Raw genomic sequence first — 15,934 nt, 5'->3', positions numbered from 1 at the left:
CCCCCCAAAACTATCAGACAAATTCTGCACAAGGACTCCCCACAAACAAGCTTGGAAAGTGGGTGCTCTGTTCTTCAGTTGGAAAACCCTATCAGTTTATACCTTTCCTCCTCTGCCTCTGCTCTCCAAAATTCTACTAAAGATCAAACAAGACAAACCAAGGATGATTTTGATTGCACCAGACTGGCCACACCAACACTGCTACCCCCTCTTGCGCAGTGTCACTGTGGGTCCCATGGCACCTGCCTCAGACTCCTGCTCTATTGTCTCAGCAGGAGAACCAGATTCTGCACCCTCAACTTCAAACACTGAATCTAGCAGCCTGGCTAATTACATAATTTCTCCCTTACCATCCCTCAGTAAACCAGTGATGGATATCATTTTAGAGGCAAGGAGGCCTAGTACCAGAAAGACACTGAAAAATGGAAAAGATTCTGTGCCTGGAACCAATCTCAAGGGATGAGCACAACAGTGCCCAATTTACCTCAATACTCAACTGAGATGCTTCATAAGGGCCTGTCTTTCTCCTCCATCAAAATTCACGCCTCATCCACCTCAGCTCATTATAACAGAGAACCACCCCTCTTTTCTCATCCACTGCTTAAGCAGTTCCTCAGAGGAGCCAAAAATCTACGACCACCCAGGAGAGCTCCAACTCCAGCCTGGGACTTCAACTTTGTACTGGAAAAGCTCACCCTTCCTCCTTTCAAGCCAGCTGCCACTGCGGACTTGAAATTCTATTCTTGGAAAACAGCTTTCCTTTTAGCAATCACTTCAGCAAGAAGGGTATCTGAATTACAGGCCCTCATGGCAGTGGATCCTTTCATCATCTTTCATGCGGACAGGGTGTCCCTCATGACCAATCCCTCCTTCATAACCAAGGTGGTATCCAATGTGGCCCTTAATCAGTCCATACATTTGCCAGCCTTCTTTCCTAATCCACAGAACAAAGGGGAACGGATTCTGCACTCCTTAGATGTGTACAGATAACTCAGATTCTACTTGGACAGAACTAAACCTCAAAGGAAATGTGATCAACTGCTGGTGGCATTTGCTGCAGGGGCAGAGGGGAAAGGTATTTCAAAGCAAATCATTTCCAAATGGATAGGCCATTGCATTCATTTCTGCTACAAACACCATGGAAAACCTATCTCACAGGGGATCAGACCTCACTCTACCAGGGCTGCATCTACCTCTACAGCCTTTCTCAGAAGCATCCCTACCAGGGACATCCTAGAAGCTGCTACCTGGAGTTCTGTACATACTTTCACCAAGCATTGCCATCTGCCAATTTTCTCTAAATCCAGAGCTGGCTTTGCCACTGCAGTCTTGCAGGGCCTCTTAGCTGGTCCTAATTCTATTTAAATTCCTCCTCCCATCCTTAGCTTAGGAATCTACGCAAAAGTGATGACTGCAACAGTGAAACACGAAGATCATAGTACAGATGTGTACACTTACCATAAATGTAGATGTTCGAGTGTATTCACTATTGCAGTCCTGGTTACCCTCCCTCCAGCCCCCTTCTTTTTTTGGATATACCTCTACTTTCCTTTGCTATCTTCAAAAGCTTTTTGGTGTATTTGCTTTTTTGTTGGAGGTATAACCTTGTATATTTATAGATTTAATTGCTTCCCATTAAGGGGGCACCTGACATCTGGGGCAAGAAAAACTGATGTAATGGCGTCGGCTGCATGTTTTATACTCCTGACGACCTGACATTATGGAAGAAGGGACAGCAACCGATGCAGGACCCAAGACTTTGTTAATCAGGCCGACTGAGGGCTACTGCAAGCAGATAACCCAAAAGTGATGACTGCAATAGTGAATACACTTGAACATCTACATTTATGCTAAGTGTACCCAACTGTACTTTTTATTTGTTTGATATGCATATTACTAATCTCATCTGTCTGGATTTGTTTAATTATTTTTCATTTGAATTTCCTGTTGTCCCCATTATTTATGGCCTGCCTAATGTGCACAAGAATGGCACTGATTCACCAATGCGACCAGTTATTTCTGGTCGCGGGTGGCTTATAGAGCTTCTTTCGATATATGTTGTAAAGGAATTAACACCTGTCTTGGATAATATTGCTACTGTGTTTAGAGATACAAAACAATTTCTTGGAGATACGTATGCTTAGTCAAGGGGGGGGGGTTCATATTAGTCATGAGATGGTCCTCGTAACTCTGAATATTCAGTATCTGTTTACTGTTATACCAGTGATTAAGGCATAGAGAATGTATGAACATTTTTAACATTACATACTGATTTTTCGAATAACAAAATGATGCTTAATGCTCTTTGTTAGAACTCATTCTGGAAAATAATGTTTTCACCTTTAATGATTATTATTTACAATATAACTTCCTGTGAGAATTCATATACCAGCCCAATGGAAATATGAGGAGCTGTTTGACTGACATCCTTCATACACATATTTCCTATTATAAGAGTTTTGTTGATTATTTCTTATGGCATTCATTGACAACTGATGGAGTTTATTAGATGTTCTTCATCTCACATTGCTGCAGTCCTTACACTTGGGTAGTCCGCTGTCCTCGGTCGGCCCGAATATCAAAGTATTAGGCTGGCGTCGGTCAAGGCGCTTAAGACTGACATCAGGACGTCAGGGTACAAATGCGCATGACCGACGTCATATCCTCAGTCTTTTTTGCCGCATGGTCCGATGCAGAAGCAGCGTTGCAAGTGCCGTTCGGCGTTCTGAAATTTTTCGAATTCGGAGTTTCAGACCGAGTCAAAGTTGGCTAAGTACCCCGTTGGGGAATATTTTAGTTTTTCTTGCCTCAGTGGTTTCCGGATGTCAGAAAAAGTGAATAACTGTATTTCTTGTGGGAAACAGATACCGCATAGAGATTATCATACTTTGTGTATTCCTTGTTTGGGGCCTGAGCACGACGTTGTTGGGTGTCGCTTTTGTGCTAGGTTTAATAAGCGCACTATTAAGCGAAGGTTAGATTGTGCCAGGTTGGTCTTGAGCGGTGCAATTACAATATGCCGTCGGATGCTCCGACGCCCACTTCTTCGAAGAAGCGCAAAGACAAAGCAGCTAAACCCAGGCAGGAAGAGTAGTCCATACCGGACGCCGGTTCTTTAGAGGCGTCAGTGGAACCGGTGGTTCCGCCGGAGGCTTCTCTGGAGTCCCAGGGGGAGACTTTGATATTGCAGGATGTGGCCTCTCAGGAGGCAGGTCAGGCTGAAGGGGCTTCTCAGGTTACTGTACTCCCCTCCCTTCCTAGGGTGGTTAGGCCCTCTCCTTCTGTTGCCAAGGCTTCTCCCAGAGGCAGGCCAGGTTTAACTTCTGTTGGTGTCACTCCTAGTTCTTCAGGATCTGTGCCCAAGAAGCACATGCTCAAAATGGCAGAAGATTTAATTACTTTGATTAGAGGTTCTTTGCCCCGTCCTGATAAGAGGCCTAGGGTGGAACCAGAGTTGGGGAGTTTTGAGCAGGTTTCGGATGTTTCAGAGTCTTCGGCTGAAGACTTGCAGGAGTATTCTCCTTATTCTGATTCTGATGTGGATGATTCTACTCCTTCTGCTTCTCCTCCGGAGGATTTTTCTTTTTCAGAGACTCTTCATTCCATGAGGGAACATTTTAAGTGGGAAGGTCAGGACTTCTTTGATTCCAGGAAAAGGCTTAGGGAATTTTTGCTTTTACCCCAGCATAGGCCTTTGGCTATACCACCTGTTCTGGATGTTGTGGAAGATGTGTTTGCAGAGGCTTCACTTAATCCTGATTCTTTGCCTCCTGCTCCTGTTAAACCGGACAGGTATTACAGGGTGCCTGAAGCTCATAAATATCTGTATAAGAGTCCTAGGGCGGACCCAGAAACAGTTAGTCAGGGACCTAAGGGTGTCAAGGCCTCTGTGGTAAAAATCCGGTTCCTCCAGATAAAGAGGCCAGAGCTTTGGATAGATGGGGAAAGAAAGTCTATACTTCTTCCACCTTAGCTATGAGGGCTTTGAATTGCCAGTTTCACATGTTGAAATATCAAAACTATCTTCTTTCTCAATTGAAGTCTAAGGTGGATGCTCTGGCGGAAGGCATTGAGTGTAAAGAATTACAAGATTTGGTACATGTTTCTGAACAGGTGGGTAAGCATTCTTTACAATGTGGATTTGATGCTGTACAGGCCTCGTCTAGGGTGGCTGCCACTGGGTCAGTTCTTCGCAGGCACGCCTGGCTGAGGGATCAGAACTTATCTGACCATGTTAAGACAAGGATTTTAGATGCTCCTTTACAGTCTGATGTATTGTTTGGTTCACCTGTGGAGGCAGTTTTAAAGAAAATGGAAGACAAGGCTAAGTCTATGCAGACTGTTAAAGATTTTTGCAAGTTCAGCCTCCAGTTTAGTAGGAATTGGCCTGCTAAGGGGTGGGCGTACCCTTATTATGATTCACAGTCTAGGGTAAGATCCAGGCGTGGGAGGGTAGAGCTCAGGGCTCTTTCAGACCTAGAACAGGGAGTTCACCTGCACAGTCTTGGTGAGGGCAGGGGCCAGTCCTTCCGTAAACAGGCCCAATGACCTACCTTTTCAGCTGCCAGAGCCTTCTTGTCTGGCAGCACCTTTGGGAGGAAGGTTGGCACTCTTCAAAGAAAATTGGAGTTTAATTACCCAGGACAGATGGGTATTGGATATTATACACCAAGGTTACAGGTTTTATTTCCATACCTTGCCTCCTTTCAAAGGCATGCCAGACGTTCCTCCTCAGCAAAGAATAGAGGCTCACAAACAAATTTCTCTGCTGCTGCAAATAGGGGCCATACAGCCGGTCCCTCTGCCAGAAGTAGGCCTAGGATTTTATTCTCGCCTGTTCCTAGTACCAAAGAAGGGGAACACGTGGAGACCAATTTTGGATTTATCTATCCTCAACACTTATCTGGACATTCCCAAGTTCAAAATGTTGACGTTACAACAGCTTTTACCTCTGCTGGGCAAAGATCATTGAATGGTGACTCTGGATCTCAAGGAGGCTTACCTTCATGTTCCTATCAGGCTAAGTTGCAGGAAGTATCTGCGTTTTCGAGCTGGGACTTCTCATTATCAGTTCTCTGCATTGCCCTTTGGCTTATCTACTGCGCGCAGAGTGTTCACAAAGGTTCTGGCTCCAGTGATAGCTTTCTTCAGGCTAAAAGGAATACAGATCTATCCTTATTTGGACGATTGCCTGATTCTGGCCAAAGGAAGGACGAGCTTCTTCATCATTTGCAATATGTGATAGCAGTGCTAAGATGCCTGGGGTATTCTGTGAGCGAAATAAAGTCCAGTCTAGTACCCTCTCAGGACATGTGCTTTCTGGGTGTGAGACTGAATACAGTGTCCCAGATGGCCTTTTGACCCCGGACAAACAAAAGAATCTTTCCCTTTACTTCCATCATTTGTCTCATCAGTCCAGGCTGACTGCAAGGACAGTCCTTCAAGCCTTGGGGTTCATGGCATCTTGTATTCTGGTGCTTCCCAATGCCAAACTGCATATGAGGAAGCTACAATGGTATCTCAAAAATGTATGGACACAGCACTGCCAAGATATGGACACTGTCATTCAGATAATACCTTGCATTCAAAAAGAATTTTTGTGGTGGGCTCAGGAATGTCACCTAAACAAGGGACTCTCTGTGACCCGGCCAGAGGCGAGTCAGATTTTAACGACAGATGCCTCAGACAAAGCTTGGGGAGCTCATCTAAATGGAAAGTGGATACAAGACACGTGGCCTGCCAGACTACAACATCTACATATCAACTTGAAGGAGATGTTAGCAGTCCAATTTGCATTAATAGCTTTCAAGGAATTACTTCTTCCAGGGCAGGTGTTGGTTCTAACAGACAACACAACTGTCATGTGGTACATCAACAAGCAAGGGGGAACACATTCTTATCCTCTATGCAGACAAGCAATGATTTTGTGGGAGACTGCTCTCAGTTTACAGCTCAATCTTCAGGCAAGGTTTCTGCCGGAGCACAGAACTCCTTAGCAGATGTGTTGAGCAGGCAATTATGGATCCCCACAGTGGAAATTGGATCCTCATGTATTTCAGAAATTGACAGTGTCATGGGGAACTCCAGACATAGATCTGTTCGCTTCTCCACTAAACTACCAGCTGCCAAAGTTTTGCACAAAAGGTTTCATCCCACAGCCTGGAAAGTGGATGCTCTTTCTTTCAATTGGAGCAATCTTCATGTGTATGCCTTTCCACCTCTGCCTCTCCTCCCAAAGGTACTCCTAAAGGTCAGACAGGACAAGCCAAAGATGATTCTAATAGCTCCAGATTGGCCTCGACAGCACTGGTACCCATTACTGAGAAGTCTGGTTCGGGAGCCTCCATGGCCTTTGCCTTGATTCCACACCTGCTGTCTCAAGAGAACAGTCATTTACTCAATGTCAAACTTCACTCTCTTCACCTAACAGCCTGGCATATTCTGTTTTAAACCCTGGAGGGTCTCAGCTTCCAGCAAGTTTTGAATGTTATTTTGGAGGCCAGAAGGCCTAGTACAAGGAAAGTATACGCAGATAAATGGAAGAGATTTTTATTTTGGAGTGCAGCAAAGGAATTTGATGTTGCTAAGCCTAATTTAAGTGTGGCTCTTCAATATCTTGCTGAGTTACTGGACAAAGGTTTGTCCTTCTCTTCTATTAAGATTCATGCTGCAGCAATTTCTGCCCACTATGACTGTGACCCACCATTGTTTTCTCATCCTTTGTTTAAGCAATTCCTTAGAGGGGCAAAGAATATAAGACCCGCACGTAGAGCTCCTACTCCTGCTTGGGATCTCAATTTTGTGTTGGAGAAACTCACTCTACAACCTTTTGAGCCTGCAGCTACTGCCGAGTTGAAATATTTATCATGGAAGACTGCTTTTTTGTTGGCCATTACCTCTGCGAGAAGGGTTTCTGAATTACAGACCCTTATGGCAGTTGAGCCTTTCTTAATTTTCCATAAGGATAGGGTATCTTTACGTACTAATCCTTCCTTTATGCCTAAAGTGGTTTCTAGTGTGGCTTTAAACCAAACTATTCATTTGCCTACTTTTTATGCAAACCCCCAAAATAAAGGGGAAAAGATTTTGCACACCTTGGATATACACAGGCAGTTGCGTTATTATTTGAGCAGAACTAAAGGGTTCAGGCAGTCTCAGCAGTTGTTTGTTTCTTTTGCTTTGGGTTCTCAGGGCAAGCCTGTGTCAAAACAAACTATTTCTAAGTGGATTGGGTTTTGTATTGCTTTCTGTTATTCCCATCATGGTAAGGAGATTCCAGCTGGGATTAGGCCTCATTCCACTTGAGCTACTGCCACTTCTACAGCTTTTTTAAGGGGGGTGGCAACTAAAGATATTTTGGAGGCAGCTACTTGGAGTTCAGTGCATACTTTCTCTAAGCATTACCACCTTCCACTTTACTCTAAATCTAGGGCTGGTTTTGCCACTGCTATTTTACAGGGCATTTTGGCAGCTCCTACTACTTTATAGTTTTGCCATCCTCCCTTACCTCTGCTTTGGGATTCTACCCAAGTGTAAGGACTGCAGCAATGTGAGATGAAGAACATAGTACAGTTTTGTACCTACCATAAATGGAGATGTTCGAGGATCCACATTGCTGCAGTCCAATTTACCCTCCCTCCTTCCCCTCTGTTGTTAGAGGCGGTTGTGTGGTTTGGGTTGTAAATATTGTGAATATTGTATATATTGTTCATAGGATTAGTGCAAGGGTGGTTGGTTGTTTTTTGCTGTCTTTTGGTTTTGACCTTTCTGTTTAGGGTCTTCTGACATCTGGGGCAAGAAAAGACTTGAGGATATGACGTCGGTCATGCGCATTTGTACCCTGACGTCCTGATGTCAGTCTTAAGCGCCTTGACCGACGTCAGCCTAATACTTTGATATTCGGGCCGACCGAGGACAGCGGACTACCCAAGTGTAAGGACTGCAGCAATGTGGATCTTCGAACATCTACATTTATGGTAGGTACAAAACTGTACTTTTTCTTCATGTTTTTACCACCTTTCTTAGATTTTAGCTTACAATATGTTTATGATAGTATTGATTTTCTTGATGCTACTGTACATAAGGGCATGTTAGAACAGTTGCGTACAAGTATTTACAAGAAGCCATGTAAGAGGAATGACTTGTTGCACAAGACTAGTATGCATCCTCGGCATGTGCTGAATGTACTGAAGGGTCAAGTTATTAGGGTCATGAGGTTGCATGATAGTGAAAAGATGTTAGTAAAAGCATTAGATTCACTTAGCCAGTGGATATTCATTAACTGAAATTGATGCTACTGTTGAAACTGTGAGTCGCACTAGACAATCTGTAGCGAGGCCCTATTTTTCAGATATGAATAATGTAGCTTAGTGTACTATCACTTAATGAGATACAGTACCTGGCGTTTCTATGACATATTCGAGTGATATAAATCTTGTATGTGGTGTCATAAGGAGGAATTGGCCCATCATTTTATGACCAGTCATGAACTTAAGGGTATACTAGATTCCTTACTTGTTTGTTTTTAAAAATAATGGGACCCTGAAACAAAATCTTTGTTATAAACAATTAGTTAATGAGGACAGGTTTAGATCAGAGCGTTTGGATACCTTCCCTTGTCGTATGTGTAAGGCTTGTAATAGTATTTTGCAGTACACTGTCCATTGTACATCCTAGATCAGGCAAGCCTATTTATTTTAACTTTTATGCAGACTGTAAGTCTAGCAATTTAGTTTATTTAGCACAGTGTAGGAAATGTGCAGGTTTCTATGTAAGTAAAACGAATCATACCCTTAAAGAGAAAAGCTTAGAACACTATAATGCTATCAAAAATCAGAAGCCTAAGAAATCATTGTTTAAACACATTTTAGATATGGGTTCCGGTTTTAAGCCTGTCCAAAATTGACATTGGGGAGGGTGATAGCAGTAACAGAACTAAATATACTGAGTTGCGATGGATCATTGATTTTAAGGCTAATTCTGCTCCTGGCCTTAATGACCATGTCTCTTTAAAACCAGTCCTTAGAAGCAGACCTTTGTTTCATTAGTTTTTTTTTTTTTTTTTTTTTTATTGGTTCTGATTTAATTATTGTGACCTGATTTTTTTTTTCTTTTAAATACTGCTGATTGTATATGCTGTTTGTCTGTGGTCTGAAGAAGCGGGTGAACCGTGAAAGCTAGGGTTGCCACCTTTCTACTGTGCCTTTTCCTGACAAACAAGCCCCGCCCCCATGCACAATCAAGCCACACCCATTCCCTTTAATAGTCACACCCCTTTACTCTAGCACCCTTCAGCACAAGCATCCAATACAAATCATGTAGTCATTATATATTCACTGTAACATCAAACAAACTAAGCCTTGGTATAGACGGTATACCCTAGAAAACACAGATAAAGGTAAACAGTGATGACAAGCTATACAAAAAGCTACATTTAAGCCTCACTATAATTTGAAGACTGTACACCCTAGACATAGACACCCTAGGAAGAAGCACAGGTCAAGGTAAACATCAGTGATGACAGACTCGAAAAGACAGTTCTACAGTCCAAGCATCTTATACAAATCATGTAGTCATTATATATTCACTGTAACCAAGTCCAAAACCAGATGAAAGACTAAAAACATTGCAGTAAAAACAGCCTTGGTATAGAAAATGCAGATCAAGGTAAACATAACAGTGATGACAAACTAGAGAAATGATAGTTCTACAATCATAGCAAGAACCCTATATAACTCCGTCAGTATACATTCATTATCAAAGTGCACCCAAATGAAAAATAATAAACCAAAGTGCACCCACATGAAAAATAATAAACCAAAGTGCACCCACATGAAAGATAATAAACCAAAGTGCACCCACATGAAAAATAATAAACCAAAGTGCACCCACATGAAAAGTAATAAATCAAAGTGCACCCACATGAAAAGTAATAAATCAAAGTGCACCCACATGAAAAATAATAAATCAAAGTGCACCCACATGAAAAATAATAAATCAGTGCACCCACATGAAAAATAATAAATCAAAGTGCACCCACATGAAAAATAGTTACACTAACTGCAGTTAAAAACAGCCAAACAACCCCTTCCTATATATCTCTGCAGACAGTATCCTAGAAACTACAGATAAAAGAATAAGGTAGATGTGGTGATTACAAACTAGAGATTGTTCTAGTTAATAATCACCACAACATGTTGAACATCTACTTACAGTTACACACACATCTTATCACCATCAATGAATGAGATAGTGCCAGCACAGCTAGTGAATATAAATTTAATATTTAAAAAATTCATTAGTAGCTGTGCTGGCAGTATTTCATTCCCCTTGTCACTAATCTTTGAAAATCTACCTTAATTCCAAAGAATTCATCCATTAAAAAAATTCCACTTACCTCCAGAAAAAGCAGCAGCAGGGCTCCTTAAACAAGCTCTCAGCCAGAGCAAAACAGGCAGCTAACAAAGGGCCAGCAAGCAGCAGGCAGGCAGGGGAACACAACACCACCCAGTCAGCCAGTCCACAGCACTACTCCAGGGCAAGACTCCAGCAAGCAAGGCAAGCAGCAGGGCTAGGGCAATCCTTCCTCCAGGCTCCAGGCAGCAACAGCAAAAGAAACCAGCATGGCTAGGGCAATCCTTCCTCCAAGCTCCAGGCAGCAACAGCAAAAGAAACCAGCACGGCTAGGGCAATCCTTCCTCCAAGCTCCAGGCAGCAACAGCAAAAGAAACCAGCATGGCTAGGGCAATCCTTCCTCCAGGCTCCAAGCAGCAACAGCAAAAGAAACTAGCACACAAGGACACAGCCATACCAGGCAATCCACCGAAGATGTCCCGAACTAGCAAACAGCCGAACCAGCAAGAAATTTCAGACCTTTTAGAGTAGAGACAGTAAAAGGTAAAGTATAGCTGGAGCACCGCTTTTTATCCCCTAATTTTCGGCTTTGGGATTTGACTCGCAAATCTAAGTGTTGATTGGCTGCTTGCTGCATGAGCCTCTTCTGCAGCAAGCAGCCAATCAACCGAGAGTCCTAGACGGCAATGTCATTTTTTTTTTTTTTGGTCGTACAGACGCACTAACGTCGTACGACTTATTATTATTTCTGGACTCCCAGAACGAGAACCGGAGTGCCCTATTGATTTCCGGACACTCCGGAAAAAAAACGGAGGGGTGGCAACGCTAGTGAAAGCGCTTACCATCTTTCTTAATAAATTTTGTTTTTGTAGCTGTTTCAGTTGCCTCAGCCTATTTTGGATATTGTTTTACTATATATTTTTCTTTTTTTGTGCCCTTGGTCCACAGCTCAACATGTTTTATTTCTTGATTTCAAGTTATGACTGACAAGTCAGCGGGTTTTAAGAGGTTCTCCTCTTGTGGGTGGAAGATGCCCATGTCCAACTCGCTTGAGGAGTACCTTTATTGTTTGGGCACCGACCACCTGGTTGTTGAATGTGACATTTGTGCTGTGTTCTACCCCAGGACCTTGGTAGAGCGCCGCAATAAATTATTTTTGAAAGGCTTGGTTCTGGGGGGGGGGTTGACCCAGTCTCCGACCAAGTTGGGTCCATCTGACCAAAAGTGAAAGGCTCCATGTGTTCCACGGTCCTCTTCTGCTAAGAAACCTAGGCTGTCAGATCCTGGCTCCTCTGGTCCGACTCCAGCCTCTGCTGTGTTGGATCCGATAACCTCAAATCCAGGGTCCTGTGAATCTACTCCCATATTCAAGGCCTCCATGTTGAAGCCTTCAAATCCGAGGTCACGGGAGTCTACTCACGGGTCCAAGGCCTCCGGATCGAGACGTTTGGATCTGACCAAGACTAGACCTACTGGATCCGACCACCTAACATCTGAGCCACTCAGGTTCTAAATTCTGGGATCCTCAGTTGTCCACAGATCCAAGGCAGACAGATCTGGGACCTGTGTCGAATCCCACCATCTTAATTGGGGATTCTCCATTGGGTTCTGGCCTGGGGCAGCCCTTTGCTGTTATCAGACACAGAAGTCGATTTTTTGAGAGGCATCAGAAGTCCTCAGGGGTCCAGGCATGCATCCCCACCTAGATCTTGGACAGGATGATGAGGTCCTTCCTTAAGGCTCAGATTGAGTTGGGCCTTCTTGCGTCTCCTCCCCATCCGGCTAGGGGTCCTTCCCCTTGCTCCTGTGCTTCAATCTCATCTGACCAAGATGGTTTCAGACTTCCAGGCCCTAGGGGGTGATGAGGAGGTGACGGGGATTCTTAGAGCCCACTTTGTCTCTACCCTATCCGAGTCCCTGACCAGTTCTTATCTTCCTCCTTCAGAGCATATGGGGTTCCGGGCTTGACCAGTCACTCAGGAGTCCCTGGAGGAGGGTTCCAGTCCAGTCTTTTCAGACTGGTCTCTGCCTGTCTGTGCTTCGGGTCTTGACAGTTCCAGGCCAGTATTATCCGGGGGTCTTGAGGACGTTGCATGCTCCATTCCCTCTTCTCAGGTGATCTTGCCCACCAGGAATGGGAAGGGGGCATCATCCAACCCTTCGGCCTTCCAGGTAATAGAGAGGACCTTCTCCTTCTCTAGATCATAGGAAGTTACTAGGCTATTGGCCCTGAGGCTCTTACAAGCCTAGTCAAGAATTTAGCCCATGTTCCAACAAGTCAGTACCCTATGCTACTGTCCGGCAAGGGACATAAGTGGAATCCCAGGGGTGTATTTTCTGTTCCCCATCCAGTTATCGAGGTTGTGCTCAAAAAGGTATAATGAGGTACTCTGCTTTATGTGGAGAGGGAGTCTATTCCCACAGAAGGAGTAGTCTCTGGAACACAAGTCTGTCCCTCTAACAAGTCCTAGTGATGTCACAGACCAGTTTTAGGACTCACGTGTGGGTTACTCGAGTGGAGTTTGACTTGTGGGCATGCAGCAGTCCCATCAGGGCGGGGTCTGAGATTGCTTTGTATGCCAGACAGAGGTCACCTCTGAGGAGTCTGTAGGAGACTGAGTAGAGGGACAGGGCTTTTAGCCTATCTGTGTAGAGTAGAAGTTTGAGGCCGTGGATTCTCTGGGTGAGGAATCTCTGTGGTTTCTTCAGCTGCTGCATGTGCTTTGTGAGGTACATGCCGAAAGGGGCATTGTATTCAATAATCGGTCTTATAAGGGAAGAATCTAGGGATTTTATGACCACCTAGTCCCTGGATGAGATACCCTTACTAATGAGGTGGGCCATGTAGAAAGCTTTTTGTGCAACGGAGGCAGTATGGTGGTCAAAAGTCAGTTTGCTATCAACCTAGGTTCCCAAGTCCCTCACAACTGAGCTGCCTCCCCTATTATCCAGGGTCCTTCTCAGGCCCCAGACAGAGGACTTTTCTCATCCTGTTCCTGGTCAGCCCTCTCAAACCAGCCTTCAGGTGTGAGTTACCCCACTTGGGGTTCTCCACTCTTCAGAGTCCTCTTCTGAGCCTCCCTCAGAGGAGGTGCCTCAGAAGAGATTGTGCAAGAGGAGGCACCTAGACTCTCCGATAGTCTGTCAGTGAGGATACAGACTTTGATGAAGAAGACAGGTCACCCAGATCTTCGCCTGAAGATGTCTCCTTCAGGGGAATCCTGGAGCTCCTCAAATTGAAGGACGGGTGGTCTCCCCAACCACCATCCCCTGAGGAGTCTGTATTCCTGAAGGCATTTGAGATGGGGTCATCTACCACCTGGTCCCCCCCCCCCCCCGCGGACGAACTGGTAGATCTTATCACTAGCAGGGTATGGAAGGAGCCACTGCCAAGATGAGCAGACAGATTTCTAAGCCCTCTCACAGATAAACAATTCTGGTTGAAAGGGGTCCCAGTCAATGCTGTAGTGGTAGCTGCCACCAGTAGAAAGGAGTTGGCAAAGCAGAGTCCATCTGTTCATCCCCCCAGCAGAGAATTTCGGCCGATCGACAGACATGGAAAGCGAGTTTTCACCTCAGCTACCTTTGGTCTGAGGGCACTTATTTAATTGACACACTTCACCCGCATCAGAGGGATTTGGTCAAGGAACTCACCACTTCCCTTTCTGAGTTGCCTGCCGAGGACTTGAACAATGCGTCTCCCAAGCTGTCCACTCTTACATCCCTAGCTAATTCCTTGATGAGGTTGATTTCCAATGCTTTGGAATGTGACTGCCGAGCGTCCGGCATTGGTATTCGGCATTTCATCTGGTTGCGCTTCTGCGGGTTTGCAAGTCCTTTAAAGCGTCCTTCACCAATGCCCCCTTTCATGGATCAACTCCCTTTTGTCCATCAGTCAAAGACGCACTTACCCGCAGGAGCAGGAAGGGAAGACATTGTCTGCTTTGGGAATCAAGTTTTCTACCCTCAGCAGTCCTTTTTTAAGACACAACAAGGGTCTAGGAAATTATGGTTCCAGAAGTTGCAGTCTTCCTTTCAAGATGCTCAGGACGAACCCTGTTCTAGAGGTCAGGGGAGAGGTTTCAGTGGCAAATGCCACCCTAAATGCAGTGGGGGTCTGCAAAATCAAGGCTCCAGGGAACCCTTCTCTGAGAAGCCCTTCCAGTGCTCCTGATGCACTGACAGACTGTCCAGCGATGGAGTCAGTCAGGGGACATTTGTCACTACACCCTTTGACTTGGGCAAACATTACAAGGGATTGGTGGGTGCTAAGAATTATTTCCAGGGGCTGTTTCATTCCCCTTTCCCACCCCTCCCCCACCAATCAGGACCTTCTCCCGGAAGCACCAGCCCATCAGAGGGAGTTCACTCAGCAAGAAATGCTCAAGCTTCTTCAGAAGAGAGCCATCCAAGAGGTGCCCCTAGGACAACAAGGATATGGAACGCACTCTCACTTCTTTTGGTGCTGAAGAAGATGGGGGACCTACATCCAGTTCTGGACTTAAGCAAGTTAACCCTCTCTGAAAAGAAGTCCAAGTTCCGGATGGTCACTGTTCAGTCCATTGTGCCTCTTCTGCATAAGGACGACTGGATGTGCTCTGTGGATCTCCAGGATGCGTACTATCACATAAAAATAGACAGGTACTCCAGGAAACATCTCCACTTTTGCGTGGGGTCGATCATTACCAATTCAGGACCCTGCCCTTTGGACTCACCACAGCCTTCGTGTGTTAACCAAGTGCATGGCAGTGGTGGCAACTCACCTGAGACTGCAGGAATTCCAGGTGTTTACTTACCTCAACGATTGGCTACTCACAGCTCCACCAAGATTGATTGGTCACAGCCACTCATTATGGTCTTCACCTGCTCAACTAGCTAGGAATTACCGTGAATCTACCCAAGTTGAATCTGATTCCATCCCAAAACTTAGGTTTTATTGGCATCCAGCTAGACACTGTGCCAGAGATTGCAGCCTTACCTCTCAGGCATGTACAGCTAATCAGATCTCATGTTCATTGCCTCCTTGATCTGTCTCGTCCTCAGGTCCACCTCTTTCTCAGGACCATAGGGTCCATGGCAGTGGTATCTGTTGCCATTTGCCAGGTTTTCCATGAGGGTTCTACAGTGGACTTTAACAGTCCAGTGGTCTTCTCTGTCTCATCCGATGACAGCTTCCATCTGCCTCACTCAGGCTTCATGCGGGCTTCGTCTCCTTTGGTGGATTTGGTCTCACGATCTCCTTGTGGGCAGTCCCCTTTCTCTTCCTCCCCCCAGTGCCACGATGACTACGCTTCCCTGCTGGGGTTGGGGAGAGGTATTGTCAGGGAAAGTTGATCCAAGGTACAGGGTCTCCTGCAGAGACCAAACTGCACATAAACGTACTGGAGATGAGAGCAGTTCTCACATTGGAAGCCTTTTAAGATTGCCTTCCTCAGGGTACCATTGCAGTGCACACGGACAACATGACGGTTGTGTGGTACATCAACAAACAAGGGGGCATACTTTCTTATTTGCTTTGATGCAAGGCCATAAGAGTGTGAAAATAAGCAATGTCCTTGGGGCGCTTTCTCCTTGCAATGCA

General features: G+C 45.1%; 1 protein-coding gene across 1 annotated transcript in view; it reads left to right on the top strand.

Moving 5' to 3' along the window:
• Nucleotides 1-15,934, top strand: part of AKT2 (AKT serine/threonine kinase 2) — a 1,641,635-nt gene that overhangs the window by 1,133,665 nt on the left and 492,036 nt on the right. The window lies entirely within an intron of this gene.

The sequence above is a fragment of the Protopterus annectens genome, chromosome 1.part0 (assembly GCF_019279795.1).
Source record: "Protopterus annectens isolate FY-2018-M chromosome 1.part0, PAN1.0, whole genome shotgun sequence".
Lineage (NCBI taxonomy): Eukaryota > Metazoa > Chordata > Ceratodontiformes > Protopteridae > Protopterus > Protopterus annectens.
The sequence above is the reverse complement of the archived record's forward strand: the minus strand, read 5'-3'. Positions and strand labels throughout refer to the sequence as shown.